General features: G+C 42.4%; 1 long non-coding RNA gene across 1 annotated transcript; it reads right to left on the bottom strand.

Moving 5' to 3' along the window:
- Positions 1-992: 992 nt before the first annotated feature.
- On the bottom strand, positions 993-14,238 carry LOC115460317. Its single transcript, XR_003940457.1, has 3 exons — positions 14,228-14,238; positions 6,623-6,626; positions 993-1,092 (listed from the first exon to the last, which is right to left on the bottom strand). It is a non-coding gene; the product is annotated as an uncharacterized LOC115460317 (long non-coding RNA).
- Between the last annotated feature and the right edge of the window lie 288 nt (positions 14,239-14,526).

Raw genomic sequence — 14,526 nt, 5'->3', positions numbered from 1 at the left:
GGTACTATAAATCATTTCTATAGCGCTACCAGTCGTACAATCAACCTAAAATCAAAAGTAGTTTATATTATTTCGAAACAACGTAATAACTGCATTTTTCCTTCACGGACCTGATGGAAAGAATAACTTTCAAAATGTTATCAAAAGTTACGTTATTAGACCAATTTAATGGATTACTAACTTGTATGTTGACTTTTATTTCTACATAATGAAAAAATACTATAACGTTAGCTGCTTTAAAGCGCAAAGATACCAACTGACATACGGATTAGACTGACGTCACACTCACACCCCTACTCACAAGGATTTGGGGGAACTCAGCGTACCCCCACCCCATAACCTGCCATCTCTCCCTCTATCTTCAACTCTCCTCCTTGATAGCGTTAGGGCACCGCACCCCACCATCAAACTCATACCTGAAATCATCCACCAATAAACCCACACATTGCCTTCTCCAATGCCCCGTCCCCTAGAACACACAACACAACTTTTCAGTTTTCTCCCTTTTTGAGGCATCCCGCCTTACCGGAAACAGGAAGCACGTCAGAGGAGAGCAGGATCACGGCGGTAACGGTTAAGGTTATTGGTTAACCTCCTTGAGCGGGACGCAAGAGAACGGGGTTAGCGGGAATCCCGCGGAGATGGAAGCAGGTACCGCCTTCTTTTCCTCCATCCTTCAATAATTCACAACCGCACTTGCTTTGTGCCCGGACAGACGCAGGGAGGCTCACACCAAGAAAGTTAGATCAAGGAGGTTTAATTGACAGCAGGAGACCAAGTGACGTCAAAATGTTGAAACCAATTAGGTTAGTCTCAGTTTCCCCTTCCCCGCGCAGCCGTCATTGCTATTCACTCAAAACAAAGCAAACAAACCTATGAACTACTGCATCCATGTTGTCGCTCTTTATTGTTGGTAGCATTTGTATTTATTCTCACTTATATTTTCAGACATAGTGGCTTGTGCAGCATACGGATGTACACAGAGTAAGTATAATAACGGAATAACTTTTCATAGGTAGAGTAGTAATTTGTTATAAATCGTAATCAGTGTGTCGTTTGGAAGGGCTGGCTATAGGGACACCTTAGCACGTGCTTCAGAGATTTTTTTTCTCCTGGTAAAGGGGCACTAAAACTGACAAGACTTCTACGGTCTGTGTCCTGAAAATGGCAGATACAAATCAAGGTAAGGTATACACAAGAAGTAGCACATATGAGTTTATCTTGTTGGGCAGACTAGATGGACCGTGCAGGTCTTTTTCTGCCATCATCTACTATGTATATATGTATGTACGTTACATCATGTTATGAGAATCAGGTGCTCAACATTCAGAGTTTCTATATTCATTTATGTATGACATTTATACCCCACATTAAACATGAATTAGGTTGAAACCTGGGAGCATTTTATTTTTTTTTCATGAAATTTTATTAATTTATAATGATACAGGGATAAGAGATGCAAAATACAAGGAATAATCAAAATAGTCAGATCAAAGAATATCAATATGTATATAACAGAGGAGGGAAAGGGTAGGAAGGTAAAGGAGGGGGGAATAAGGAAAAGCAAAATCTACTATAATAAAACTCGCCCTCAACGTTCTGAGGACACTGACATCAGTGAAGCCAAGCCACTGACTTCAGTTCCTTCAGGTTCGAAGGTTTGTGGTGGTGAACAGGGTTGCCAGGTGGAAAATTTTTTTCCCACCCAATCCAGCCCAAAACCCGCCCAAACTCAAACCCCGCCCCTGACACCCCCACCCCCGCGTCATCACCCCCGCCTTCATCAACCCCGCCGTCACCGGCCCCGCCTCCCCCGTCACCGGCCCCGCCCCCGTCACCGGCCCCGCCCAGAATGTCACTAACCCTGCCCAAAACGTCACTAACCCCGCCCCCCGCGGCCGGAAAAAACCGCCCGAAAAACCGCGGAAAAGAAGAAAAAGAAGCCCAAAAAACTGCGACCCGCCGTGGGCAAAAATTTCCCGCGGCGGGTCGCGGAAAACCGCCCAATTGGGCGGGAAAACCGCCCACCTGGCAACACTGGTGGTGAAGCCACCAGGCCCCGCCCTCGTGTCAAACATCATGACATTGAGGGCGGAGCAAACGAGGGTGAGTTTTATTACTGTGCCTGTGCTCCGCCCTCGCGTCAAAACGCGATGACGTCGAGGGAGGCCCAGGAAAATCGCCACCCACACAGAGCTACAACAACGCTAACAACAGCGGCGGCGCACGAACCAGCTACAACCGCGACGAGCCACGGGGCGGCCCAGGAAAATCGCCACTGTTCTCCATATGTGAGTCACCCCCCCCCCCCCCAAAAAAAAAGCGAGCACCCGTTTCATTGCTCTGAGAAACGGGCCTTCTTTCCTAGTTATAAATAAAATCAATACAGAACCTGCAATTTACATAGAATTAGATAAAATTAATAAATAAAATTTGAAGTAACCAAAAGGCTAGGTACAAAAAATACAATCAAATATTATGCAGAGCTCTTGTTTAACGAAAGATAAGTTTTTAAAGGCAACCACACTTTGTCAAAATATAAGCAATTTTTAGCTTTGATAGCTAAAAATAAGTCAAATTTGTGAATTTGTAAAACAGAATGCCACCAAAAGTGAGAGTTAAGAAAGAAGTTATCCTTCCAATTTGCTAAAATTATTTTTAGACCATACAATTTGGAGGAATATTTATCTAAAACCTTTTCAATAACAGGCGAACCAAATTTTTTGGGAGATCATCATTTTCATTGACTCCAGCCGATCCCACCAGGACAGGTAAAGGGGAGACCAGGTTTTAAGAAGGGCCTGAACCAAGTCCAGTATTTTTCTAATTAGTTTCCATGGTACCCATTAGGGAAGAAGCAAGGTCTATTCCTAGGTATCTTATTTTACAGGATGACCAGGTTAGACCAAAGGGAGCTATCATAAAGAGTAGCTAATATATTCAGAGGAAGGACTTCCGTTTTTTTTATATTAATTTTGTATCCAGAAAAAGATGCATACAAATCATCTAATTAAAAAAATGGGGTAGAGAGAATTCAGGTTTAGACAAAAAAAAGCATAATATCATCAGCATAAACTGAGATTTTAAATTCTAGGGATGAAAATTTGATTCCTAATATATCCCCGGAAGAATGAACCGCTAATAAAAAAGGTTCTAAAGCTATATTAGACAATAAAGGGGACACCCCTGCCTAGTCCCTCTGTGAAGAAAAACTATTTCAGAAACAGTGTTGTTAACAAGAATACAGGCTGTTGGATTGTTGTATAAAATTTTAACCTTGTTAATAAAGTCTAAAGGGGCCCCAAACCACTGTAACGTGTGAAAAAGGAACCACCATTCTACTCTGTCAAAAGCTTTTTGTTATGATTGGGGTCAGAACCCCTCTCAAACTTACCTCTTTCCTGGGGGTCAGCTTCTTAGCTGGCTTCTGTTTCTTTTCTCTGTCCTTTCTGAGCTGGCTCTGTCTGTGCTGGCAGCTTCCAGCAGCATGGCTCTAATTGTTTCACTATACTGCACCTGTGTGTGTTGCCTGAGTTGCTCTACCTCTTTTTGGGTGTACTGGCTTCAAGTGTTTCACGGTGCTGTATTGGTGTGGGTTGGGCCTCTCTGGGTTTCAGTGTGCTCTCTGGGCCAGTGTGCTGTTGCCTGGGTCTAGGGAGTGTGACATCATCAGGGTGGGCCTTGATAAGGAAGTGGTGTTGTTTCCTTCAGGGCCTTTTGCAACAGTGGTGTTTGCTTTAGGTAGGGTGGTGCAGTGTGCACTTCTGACTTTGTGTCTAGTTTCCCTGCTTGCTTTTGCTAAGGTCCAGGTTAGTGTTAGTGCAGTGTGCACTGGTGACTGTGTGTTTAGCTTTCCTGCTTTTCCCTTATGGTTCCCCTGCTTTTCCCTCTTGGTTTTGGAAGCATTGCTGTGTGTAGGGCTTTGGAAGCTCTGTTGCTGATAGAAGTACTTCAGGGTTTGGTGTTGTTAGGAACACTGCAGAGTTTGCTGTTAGAAGTACTTCTGGTGTTTGTGCTATTTGGAGCATTGCAGTCTTTGCTGTTGGTGTTTGGTGCTTTAGAAGCACTTTTGGCTTATGTGTTAGCTTCCCTGCTTTTTCCTTGTGGCTCCCCTGTCTTCCCTTTTAGTGCTAGGAGCTCTTCTGGTTGCTTGCCAGAGTAGTGCTTAGGAAGCACCTTGTTAGTTGTATCTAGCTTGCTAGAGCAGTGCTTAGGTAGCTTGTTAGTTTTGTGTATAGCTTATTAGTGTAGAGCTCTGCTTGTAGCTTGGTGCTTAGTAGCACCTGTGTTAGCTTTATGTTTAGTTCCCTGCTCTGTTAGTTTAGGGCTTAGGAAGTCCCTTTCTTGAGCAGGGCTTAGGAGCTCCTGTTTAGTATAGGGCTTAGGAAGTCCTTTTGTCAGTTTACTGTTAGGAACACTCCTGCTGGTTTAGGGCTTGGGAGCACGTAGATCAGTTTAGGTTTACCTATGTCATCCGGTATCCAGTAAGTCCTGTCGGCTACTCGAACCCAGGAGCTCAACTCCTGGGGGGCTTAGTAGCTAAGTGCAGGTGAAGCTGTGTGGACCAGTCCGGTGTGCTCCAGTCCGGTGTTCCAGTCCTGTGTCCTCCAGTCCAGGGGATTCCAGTCCATGTGTTCCGGTTCGCTGGGCAGTGCCTGCAGTCCCTGCCGGTGTGCTTGCCCAGTGTTGGTTGGTGGGTTTTGCCTGCTGCTGTCGCTCCTCGGCAGCAGCCCAAGGGCTCACGTTTGCTCCAGAGCCCGGCCCCGCGGGCTCTGAACCTGAGAACCTGACACTTTTTCGGCGTCTATTGACACAGCAATAACTGGATCCTGTTTTAACTTGGCTTGGTTTGATATATGTTGAAAGAGACGGGCATTATCCGAAATACGTCTGGCATAAAGCCCACTTGGTTAGGATGGATAATTGTGGAAACAACTTTTGTAAGCCTTTTAGTTAGAATTTTTGCAAAGATTTTGTAATCCACATTTAATAAAGAAATGGGCCTGTAATTGCACACTTGTGTTGGATCTTTATTTGGTTTAGGCAGAACCGTAATAATAGCTTAATTAACTCTGTTAGGAAAATTAGTGTTACTTCCATCTCCTTATAGAGCATTTTTAGAGGGTTCACTAAGTCAATATGAAAGATTTTGTAAATCATATGCACTCAACCTTATTGATTCCATTGTATGGTACCTAGACTTAATTGACTTCTCATGTTTCCAAGTCTAGCTCCGCCCTAGAGGGGTAGGTCTAGGATAGTTAGGCCCCTTGGTTATGATAAAATGGGAAACCTAACGCTGCATTTCATCCAGCATATAATTATATATCCACATACTGACTCTTCTATGGCCTTGTCCCTTATTGTGTCAGAGCACCCCTGTCACCTCATCCCTATACATCCCCCCCCCCCCCCCCCCCACACACAGGACTCTAAGAGCCCTCTGGAAAGGACGGCCACACCCACTAGTAGTCATGTGTGCCAGCCCTTGGAGGCCCGGCAAGAGGGGAATGAAGAAATATGTTAGCCTTGCTAGCCCTTGCTTTCAGTAAACTACAGGCCAATGGCTCATAATAAGAGCTAGGCTTCTTAAAATCAAATATATATTTCGCGATGGATTGCATTGAAAAACATTTTTTTGGTTTATTGTTTTTCTCCTGATGAAGAAGCAAAACAGTTGGGTCCCTTGCTGTCGAGAAATTAAATAAGACATTGCGAGTATGGAAGTATTAAACCCACAGAATGTTTTTTTGAAGATGTATACTGAATGAATTGGGTAATTGAACAGTATCCACCCCTAAAGCACGGATTTTGCCGACTCAAGCACTGGGGACTACATGAGACGGAAGTTGATATAAAGAGCCATACAGATAAGTTTAAGTGAACAGTGGGTGCTCACTGTGTAATTGTTGACGTTTTTCACTGATTATAAGTTGTCAATAATTGAAGAAAACTTCCAAGGGGTGAGGTCCAGTTAATTTGCCTGAGTTTAATGGGTGGAGTGGTGTGCGTTTTTCACAAGTTCCATCTTTCATGAATGTTTGGTATTGGTGGTCTTATCAAAAATTTTGATAATTAACATTGTCCATGTTCCGTTTTTTGACCACAATATTTTTTCTCCCTAATTCTGGTTTATAGAGGAGTTTTTTTGATGATTGTGGTTTTTTTTTCGGAAGGTGGCAAGGGCCGGTGATGTCAGCCAATACAGTGGAGTCCTATACATAGGTTCCCTGGGCATCTGAGGCTATTTTTGATAACTATATTTGATTTTTTTTGATCGAACACCATCCCAGCATGATCATGAACAAGGAGTGACAATAGTAGTTTCCTCTTAAAAAAGAAATCATCTCTGATACAAAAGAGAGCTAGCTTGTAAAAATCAGAGATCACCTTTGACACAGTTACATTTCACTGTAGCAAGTGCTGAGCTGGCAAGGGAGGGGGCATTTGCTCTTGACCACAATCCTGAGACTGGCACCTGCAAGACGTCATGAGCAAGAGTTGCTATGGTTATGTAGAGATAGTACTGGGTCAGCTGCACCCCGGGTGAAATCATCCAAAGGGGGGGCTAGGGAAAGGTTTTGGGAATATGCAAAGTCATCTCACAAGATGCGCTCTGAACTTATCTTGTTTATAGTTAGAGCTTGAGAATATGTGAAGTCATTTTGATCAAACTGATAAGGGCCAAGAACCCTGGTGACAAAGCTAGTGTCCATTGGAATCAATTGGGTCAGAATAGTATATAAGCAGCAGTCTGAGAGGTATTACATCAGAAGGGAGAAGGAAGGCTACAAGAGAAGGCTGGAGAGAGAGACATGTCGTGAACTGGTGCTCAAACCATACGAATACCTGATTTGCCTGTACTGCTATTGGTGAGATTGTAATAAACTATCTTATTATATCTATTGACTACTGGGTTCATTTCTAATTATAGACATAGCTACAGCTTAGTCTGTGCAGAATTGTCATGATCAGATACCAGGTTGGGGTGATTAAGTATTTAAAGGGGATGTGCAGCCCCTTCCAGGTTAGTAAAAAGCCCATGCCGCTGCTGCCCAAACGGGTGAGGCAGACCTAATTAATTTACATTATGATATCCATCCAGGCCAGGGGCCTTACTGATGCTAAGTGCCTTTATAGCCTCATTTAATTCACTTACTAGAAGGGGAGATTCTAAGATTTTTTGCTCATCTGTTGCTGACTTGGTACCGTTTAAAGAGCTTAAAAAGGAATTTGACCCACAATATTAGTTTGTGTCTCAGATGAGTAAAGCAACTCATTAAAAGAGTGAAACTCATTAAGAATCTCTTTAGTTTGGGTTATGGGAACCTTATGATTATTGTATACAAAAGGGATTTGTGTTTTTAATCTTTTTTTTTTCAGATAATTAGCAAGTAAATGACTACTTTTATTCAGTTCTGAGTACCTAATTTTTTTTATGTATAAATATTTCATGTCCAGCTTTAGCCACCCAAATTTTGTTATATTCATATCTGTTCTGAAGGATTTCCTGAAGTGTTTTGGAATTTTCAGTTAAAGTATAATGATGTTCTAATTCTTTAAGCTAAACTTCTAGTTTAAGTAACTGTTCGTTACTCTTTTTAGTAAGGTGCGCCTGCAAAGATATGAATTCCCCCCTTAAAGAGGCTTTAAAAGCTTCCCAGTTGGTAACTGGGTTAGTGTCATGCGGATTATTATGGAGAAAATATTCTTTGATAAAAGAACGAATTCTATCGATATTTTCTACAGAGGAGAGAATTGAAGAGTTAAGCCTCTATAAAGGACTCTTAAGGGTATGGCAGGAGACAAATTGTAACTGAATTGAGATAGGAGCATGATCAGAAATGGATATTACTCCTATACTTGAGCGACTTAAGTAATTTACAAGGGAGTTGTGCCCTATGGAATGCCCGCTCTATCTGTAACAAACTCGCCTATATCCAGGACCTCTTTATCTCGCGTCACCTCCATCTGCTCGCCATAACAGAAACCTGGCTCTGCCCTGATGACTCTGCTTCAGTCGCAGCCCTGTGCCATGGCGGTTATCTATTTTCACATACTCCTCGCCCTGCTGGCCGTGGGGGCGGTGTTGAACTACTTCTCTCTCCCTCCTCCAGATTTCAACCCCTTCTTCCACCTCAATCTCACTGTTTTTCCTCCTTTGAAGTCCACTCTATCCGCCTTTTCTCTCCTCTGCCTCTTCGAATAGCGGTCATTTATCGTCCCCCTGATAAGTCCCTTTCATCCTTTCTCAGTGACTTTGACGCCTGGCTTGCCTTCTTCCATGATCCTTCCTCCCCCTCTCTCATCCTTGGTGACTTTAATATTCCTGCTAATGATCCTTCCAACTCTTATATTTCCAAGTTACTCGCTTTAACGTCCTCCTTTAATCTCCAACTATGCTCCACCTCCCCCACTCATCAAAATGGTCACTGCCTTGATCTCATCTTCTCCTCCAACTGTTCACCCTCTAGTTTCCTTGCCTCTGATCTTCCCTCCTCTGATCACCATCTTATAACTTTCACACTTAAATCTCCCTCCCAGTCCCGTCCTATCTTATCTAATTTATCTAGGAATCTTCACGATATTGACCCTTCATCTCTATCCTCCCATGTTTCAAACCTCCTCTCCACTGTGGCACCATCCACGTCTGTCAACGAGGCTGTTTCTTCTTACAACAATACTCTATCCTCTGCCTTAGACACTCTTGCACCTTTGATGACCCGCCCTGTAAGGCGTACAAAACCCCAACCTTGGCTGACTTCTAATATCCGCTACCTACGTTCCTGTACCCGCTCCGCCGAACGCCTCTGGCGGAAATCTCGGGCCCTTGCTGATTTCTTACACTTTAAGTTCATGCTGACCTCCTTCCAATCTGCTCTTTTACATGCCAAACGGGATTATTATATCCAACTGACCAACTCTCTTGGCTCTAATCCTTGACTTCTCTTCACCACATTGAACTCTCTCCTCAAGGTGCCCCCTCCCCAAACTCCCCCTTCATTATCTCCTCAGACCCTTGCTGAATTCTTTCACAACAAGGTTCAAAAGATAAACCTTGCTTTCTCTACCTCACCACCTCTCCCTCCACTAGTCCGTTCCCCTCTCTCTCCTTCCCCTCATTCCCTTTCCTCCTTTCCTGAAGTTACTATTGAGGAAACTACACTTCTCCTTTCTTCCTCAAAATGTACCACCTGTTCCTCTGATCCCATTCCCACCCACCTTCTTAATGCCATCTCTCCTGCTCTTATTCCTTTTATCTGTCACATTCTCAACCTCTCACTTTCCACTGCGACTGTCCCTGCTGCCTTTAAACATGCTGTGGTCACACCTCTCCTTAAGAAGCCTTCACTCGACCCTACTTGTCCCTCTAATTACTGACCCATCTCCCTCCTTCCTTTTCTCTCCAAATTACTTGAGCGTGCTGTTCACCGCCACTGCCTTGATTTTCTCTCCTCACATGCTATTCTTGACCCACTACAATCTGGTTTTTGCCCTCTCCACTCAACTGAAACTGCGCTTACTAAAGTCTCCAATGACCTATTACTGGCTAAATCCAGAGGTCAATATTCCATCCTCATTCTTCTTGATCTTTCCGCTGCTTTTGACACTGTTGATCACAGCATACTTCTCGATACCCTGTCCTCACTTGGATTCCAGGGCTCTGTCCTTTCCTGGTTCTCTTCCTACCTCTCCCTCCGCACCTTTAGTGTTCACTCTGGTGGATCCTCTTCTACTTCTATCCCTCTGCCTGTCGGCGTACCTCAGGGTTCTGTTCTTGGTCCCCTCCTCTTTTCTATCTACACTTCTTCCCTTGGTTCATTAATCTCATCCCATGGCTTTTCCTACCATCTCTATGCTGATGACTCCCAAATCTACCTTTCTACCCCTGATATCTCACCTTGCATCCAAACCAAAGTTTCAGCGTGCTTGTCTGACATTGCTGTCTGGATGTCTCAACGCCACCTGAAATTAAATATGACCAAAACCGAGCTTCTCATTTTCCCCCCCCAAACCCACCTCCCCGCTCCCCCCGTTTTCTATTTCTGTTGATGGCTCTCTCATTCTCCCTGTCTCCTCAGCTCGAAACCTTGGGGTCATCTTTGACTCTTCTCTCTCCTTCTCTGCTCATATCCAGCAGATTGCCAAGACCTGTCATTTCTTTCTTTACAACATCCGTAAAATCCGCCCCTTTCTTTCCGAGCACTCTACCAAAACCCTCATCCATACCCTTGTCACCTCTCGTTTAGACTACTGCAATCTGCTTCTTGCTGGCCTCCCACTTAGTCACCTCTCCCCTCTCCAGTCGGTTCAAAACTCTGCTGCCCGTCTCGTCTTCCGCCAGGGTCGCTTTACTCATACTACCCCTCTCCTCAAGACCCTTCACTGGCTCCCTATCCGTTTTCGCATCCTGTTCAAACTTCTTCTACTAACCTATAAATGTACTCACTCTGCTGCTCCCCAGTATCTCTCCACACTCGTCCTTCCCTACACCCCTTCCCGTGCACTCCGCTCCATGGATAAATCCTTCTTATCTGTTCCCTTCTCCACTACTGCCAACTCCAGACTTCGCGCCTTCTGTCTCGCTGCACCCTATGCCTGGAATAAACTTCCTGAGCCCCTACGTCTTGCCCCATCCTTGGCCACCTTTAAATCTAGACTGAAAGCCCACCTCTTTAACATTGCTTTTGACTCGTAACCACTTGTAACCACTCGCCTCCACCTACCCTCCTCTCTTCCTTCCCATTCACATTAATTGATTTGATTTGCTTACTTTATTTATTTTTTGTCTATTAGATTGTAAGCTCTTTGAGCAGGGACTGTCTTTCTTCTATGTTTGTGCAGCGCTGCGTACGGCTTGTAGCGCTATAGAAATGCTAAATAGTAGTAGTAGTAGTAGTAGAGTTGGAGATTAAAAAGTAATCTATTCTTGTGGAGCTTTGATGGCAGGATGAGTAGAAAGTAAAATCCTTTTCTACTGGGTTTTGCAGCCTCCAAGGGTCAAGCAAGTGATACTGTTTAATAATAGATAAAACCATGGAGTGGGATTTAGTAGGATGAAAAACAGATTTTGACTGCCTATCCAGCCATGGGTCTAGTGGGAGATTAAAATCCCTTCCAATTACGAGTGGATCATGTCCAATTTCAGAAATATGTTGGAAGAGATTTGTAAACAAAATTCAGGTGCATCTTTATTGAGGGAATACACATTAACTAAAAATAATGTTGATACCAGAAAGACAAATTTTTAAGATGATCCATCTTTCTTCTGTATCAATTTGTTTATCTATTATCTGAAAAGTAGCATCCTTATGAAAGAGAATAGAAACCCCATTGCGATTACCTATTGAAGGCGAATCAAATGCATAACCAATCCAATTTACAGTTTGCAAACTGTTGCAAATTGGAAAGATGGATTTCCTCAAGAAAAATAATTTTAGCTTGCTCTTTTTTAAGAGCAAGAACTATTTTTTTCCTTTTAATAGGATGCTTCATCCCATGCACATTCCATGACACAATGTTCAAGTCATCCATCCAGAAATAAAAGGTCAGAAAAAAAAATTTTTAATTTATTTATTCGATTTTCATTTTACAAGTATACAAACTTGTTTTAAGAAAAATTGGAAAATTGAGGTTACAATATTTCAGGAAAATCTATTATCCTCATAACCTTTCCTCAAACCAATATAAGTCCACATTAAGGGAGTTCAAAAATACAATACTGTTGAAGCGATTAAACAACTAATCTCTCTATATAAAAGGCAACACCAACGTTCTATGAAGCCTCCAGCCGGAAGTGTGAAGGGGGCGAGATATCCGGTTTCCCTATGAGTGTCTGCCCCGCCCTCTCTGTAACACAGTCAGTCACTGAAGGAAAACAGCACAGCACGAAATCAAATCGCTGGCTCTGTAACAGTGAAGGACTCAGAGGGGGGAGGGGAGAGAGGCCAGAGGGCAGGGACACACACACTCCCACATGCACACAGAAGAAAACCTTGCTAGCCCCCTGTTTCATTTGCATCAGAAACGGGGCTTTTTTACTAGTTATCATATAAAGAGAGCGAGCGGACGCATATTGGTCGTTATATTATATTGTCAAACGTTATTACTAGTTGGAAGAACTATTCCAACTGTCCTTCTAGATGTTATAAAAGTCTTGAGTTGGGAGGGATCAAAGAACACAAATTTTTCAGATTGGTAGGAGACTAAGCACTTGCAGGGAAATTTCACAAAAAAAGTTGTTCCCAAGTTAATCACTTCTTGCTTCTTCTGTAAGAATTTTTTTCGGCGCAGCTGTGTTTCCCTTGATACATCCGGAAAAATATTAATTTTCAATCCCTTAACAAGTTTTGTGGAATTTTTATAGAATAGTCTTAATATCCAAAGTTTATCCGGTGACAAAGTGGGTCAGAAAATTTTAACAATAGCTGCATTGGAAATAATGACACTACATTGAGTATGAAGGTCTTATGAGTAATTATCAAATTGCAGGAGAAAAAAAAGGACAGATAAGTTATTGCTTGTAGAACGGAAGGATTAAACGGCATACAGAGCTAGAAGAAGCTCAGCCGATGAAATATGACAAATATGGGGGAGAGAATGTAAACAGAGGCAATAAGGCAAAGACTCTAACCCCTACATGGAAAATTTAAAGGTTTTCTTTGCATTGTCAGCATGAAATTCAAAAGAACCTGGAAACATTAAATATAACATATTAGAAAAAATGCATATGTATAGAAGTAGAAACAACTTGTTAGAAATCAAGCGTGACAGAACCTTTTCGCCTCCAGGAAACCTTGTTTGAGGATTACAGAAAAAACTGTAATGTCCAGGAGAACAAAATACTATACTAATTACATCCATTAATATAGCTGAAAAGATAGCTCACACTTGAGCTGCTATAAGAAACCACAGGTATGATGCCGTGGTAGGATATGGCATATGAGAACCAGACTACATCTTTAAAACAAACAGAGAAAACAAGATATTTCATGTGATTGAGATAAATACGCATTAGAGGCAGTATCAATACATATTAGGCATAAATCAGGAGGATTTAGAGTGCACAAATTTCAGAACGAGCTGGCAACATAGGCTTATCGCTCCCCTCACATGGAAAGTAAACCGGATCTTGTCAACGTTTCTTATCATTTACAGATCTCATTAATTATATCCTTGCTCACTACCATGCCATCCTCTAAACCTTCATCACAATATCCATCTGCGTCCCCTTTACCGGGCTCCAAAAGACTTAAAAGTGATTTCTTGAGTCCATACAAAATGGCGTCTGGAAAAGTTCCGTTATGCCCTAACGACGCTGTAATGGAAGAGCTGAAAAACATAAGCGATTTAAATATGCACCACTATGAGAAGACATGTGAGCTAAGTACTAAAATCAATAACCTCTCTGCCTCTTTGAGCGAATTTAAAATATGTATTGAAACGGCAGAGTCTAAATTGCATCAGACTGCAAGGGATTTCTTGGATTTTCGCGTTGCCTCAGAAGCCAGGCTGGCTAATATGGAAGCAGTGATAGAGGATTCCTCAAACAGGAATCGCAGAAACAATATCCGAATTTTAGGGGTGCACAAAGGGGATGAAGGAGTAAATATTATTCAATTTCTTGAAAACTGGCTCCCAAATGCTCTGAACATACAGTTTGAAAAACCGCTCGAAATAGAGCGCGCCCATCGTACTCCAGGCAGAAAGAAGCCCGACATGCATGTACCTCACCCAATTGTGGCCAGGTTGCTCCGTTTCACTCAGGCTCTTCAAATCCTGTTTGCGGCCCGCCGCTCCTCTCTTTTGCTTAATGGTCGGAAAATCCTGATAATTGCAGGTCTTGCTAAAACATCAGCTATTAAAAGGAAGCAGTTTCTCTCCATGTGATCTAAACTTAAAGATCTGGGCGCAAAGTATGGTCTGTACTATCCAGCAAAAATGATAGTCACTTTAAATAATCGTACACAGGTTTTCTATGATCCTGCAGTTCTCCAGTCTTTCATCGATCACCAATCAAATTCTAACATAATTGGCTGAAATTTGTGCACCCTGGGAGCATTTTAAATCTTTTTTTTTTCCTGTGCTTACATCAAAAGAAAAAGATGGCATGTGGGAACTTGTTCCTTTTGTTTTGTGGATTACAGAGGTATATTATAAAAATGCACTTGATATTTTTATTACTATTATTTAAAAGACAGATATTGAATAATGAGGGCAGAGCTACCTTCATGCAGAAGTCTAGCGTCAGTCTAAATGTGCCAACGTTGTCCAGTTCAGCATACTATTAGCCGCAAAGTTAATACAAAGTTAATTATGTTTAGTGGAAAATAAATCTGTTGGTTCAGGCTTCCTGCTATGTGATTATTCCATCATTCTTTCATTATTGCTACCACGCATTACATATGGATTTGCTTTAAACTTTCATTATTTTTTTTTTTTTTTTGTTTAACAGTTTTTTATTGATGACCATTCCAAAAGTACAAATCCACCTGAACATGGCAGTCTCAAAACATTTGTATAAAA

This window comes from Microcaecilia unicolor, chromosome 1 (genome assembly GCF_901765095.1).
Source record: "Microcaecilia unicolor chromosome 1, aMicUni1.1, whole genome shotgun sequence".
NCBI classification, from domain to species: domain Eukaryota; kingdom Metazoa; phylum Chordata; class Amphibia; order Gymnophiona; family Siphonopidae; genus Microcaecilia; species Microcaecilia unicolor.
The sequence above is the reverse complement of the archived record's forward strand: the minus strand, read 5'-3'. Positions and strand labels throughout refer to the sequence as shown.